The sequence below is a fragment of the Penaeus monodon genome, chromosome 14 (assembly GCF_015228065.2).
Source record: "Penaeus monodon isolate SGIC_2016 chromosome 14, NSTDA_Pmon_1, whole genome shotgun sequence".
Taxonomy (NCBI): Eukaryota; Metazoa; Arthropoda; class Malacostraca; order Decapoda; family Penaeidae; genus Penaeus; species Penaeus monodon.
Window position 1 is genome coordinate 20,066,604 of NC_051399.1, and position 2,500 is coordinate 20,069,103.

At 42.5% G+C, this 2,500-nt stretch overlaps 1 pseudogene; it reads left to right on the plus strand.

The window, feature by feature from the left end:
- LOC119580633 overlaps positions 1-2,247 on the plus strand; it is a 2,817-nt pseudogene extending 570 nt beyond the window's left edge.
- The last annotated feature ends 253 nt before the right edge of the window (positions 2,248-2,500 follow it).

The following is a 2,500-nucleotide window of genomic DNA, read 5'->3' on the forward strand; positions in this document are numbered from 1 at the left end:
ACAAAGTTTGCTGTACGAGCACATTTATCCTGAATAGTTAAATGAATTATGAGAATTATAAAAATGGACAGATATATATTTTTGTTTTTCTTCCTTTTCTGTTTCTATTTTACTTTTTAAAGAGCCTAGAAAGAGGACAGAGTAGGAAGAGTGAAAGCGCTCCCGTAACTCCCCCTAAAACCTTGGTATTTCATGCGGTCTAATACTTCTGCCATCGGGCCATTTGTTCCTCTGGCAGTGATACATCAGTAGGCTAATCTCAGAAAGAAGTCATGGGAAACTTCAAACTTACGACGCTAAACAACGGTTTTAGACAAACTCGAAACTCAATCATGCCTTTCCCTGAACTTGAGCAGATATGAAAAAATGCATGTCTTTCGGCGCAGCACATTGTGATATGTCGGTGTCTGATAGGTAAGTTCACGAACAAATCAGAGAAGATACTTATAAAAGAAATATCTTCAGTCTCACTCTTCCAGTACAGACGCGGTGCTTCCTGCATCCAAGGAATGGCGAAATACGATTTCTCTGTAATTATCAGAAACCGGCGTTGAGAACTTGAGAAACCAGTTCAGAGATAGAAGATGCCGGAGGAGCCGGAGGATTTCTAGATTAACCGGATGGTTCCTGTCCAATGGAGGAGGTTTGTCGCATTTTTTAGATAGCGTTTCTAGTTGAATTTCCATCCATTCAGCTTTTGGCACACACGAGAAGAATACTGATATTACATAATAACTTTTTTCTTGCCATTAAATCGAGATATCCATCAATTCGTCACTTGAACGTACCACTTTTTCTTTCCGAGATGAATCCAGAATAGACGAGGTAATCTGTGCAAAAATTTGTATGATTTATATAACATCCTTTGAAATTAGAACTTGCGCCACATGTGCAGGGAATATGTAACAGCGATAACAAAAAGCAGTTAGCCGTGACCATGAGCGGCGGCCTAAGAGCGTGCTCTGAGCGCGTCGTGAGGTATATAAGGTCTCCGGCCCGACGAGTGCTACACATTCCTCCCGTGCCCGACATCAACATGTTATCTGTGAGGCATTCTCGAGCTTCTCTGACAGCTTCAATTATCTGTTTGATATTTCTTCGTCTTCATTCACACACACACACACCAGTGTGAAGCAACAGTCAGAGATTATGCATGCACATTCAAGCACACTACGACATCGACATACAACTAGATCAATGTCCATGTATATATATATATATATATATATATAATATATATATATTATATATATATATATATATATATATATATATATATGCGGTGTCTATCTACCTATCCATCTCTATCTGTCAGTCACTCATCTAACTGTCTATCCATCGATCTGTTTGTCCAATCCCTCTCTCTCTCTCTCTCTCTCCAGCTCTCTCTCTCTCTCTCTCTCTCTCTCTTTCTTATGCTATATATATAATCCATACTTCTATCCTCGATAACGGGATCAAAACAGTTAAACAGATATTCATAGTGAAAACACGAAGTGCACTAATCAGAAACGAATTCATAGGATTTTCCGGTTCCAGAAGGCAGTAATCTGTGCTCTCATTGCCGTGGCGGCTGCGGCGCCGCAGGGCTACCGCGTGCCCACTCCCGCACCCCACCTACGGCGGCGGCCCCGTTGTCCCCATCCTCGTGGACAACCGCGAAGGACCTGATCAGTTCGGCACTACAACTTCAACTTCGGACTGGCGACGGCATCAACCGCCAGGAGCAGGGCGCTCCCCAGGGCGAGCTCGGCGCCGTGGCCTCGCAGGGCGGATGGAGGTGAGTGGCGTCGTTTCATGAAAAGGAAAAATCAGCGCATACGTTCCCTGTGTCTCCCCACCGACAGAGGGCAACGCCGGCCGTGAAAGTGATAAATCTTTATCTGTTTCAGCTTCACCTTCCCCGATGGCACTCCCGCAGTATTCAGCTTCGTCGCCGACGGCGCTGGCTACCAGCCCCAGTCCGACCTGCTGCCCACGCCCCACCCCCACCCCGCCCACGCGATTGCGCAGATCGAGAAGGCTCGCCAGGAGGACGCCCTCGGCGCAAACCGGCCCTCCGCCCCCAGCAGGAGCTACGGTCTGCCCTAAGGAGACTGCACCAGGAGCGTTTTCTTGAGCGTTCAACAAATGGCTAACTTATCCGAGAAAAAGAAACGGTGGCGAGAAATGGCATTTACGTAATTTATTCCCAGCTTTTGTAAATTATATTTTTAGAGAATTATATAATAAACAGATTCATACGTACCTGGGTTCGCTTCTCTCTGAATTTTCACATGAATATATATGGTAGGTATAACGAAGATACTCTAATGAAAAATTGTACTTCTTTAATAAATTCATAATATACGAACTTGCTAAAAGCTCATGCATAGGCTTATATATATATATATATATATATATATATATATATATATATATATAATAAATATATATATACATATATATATATATATATAATATATATAATATAATATATATATATATATATATATATATG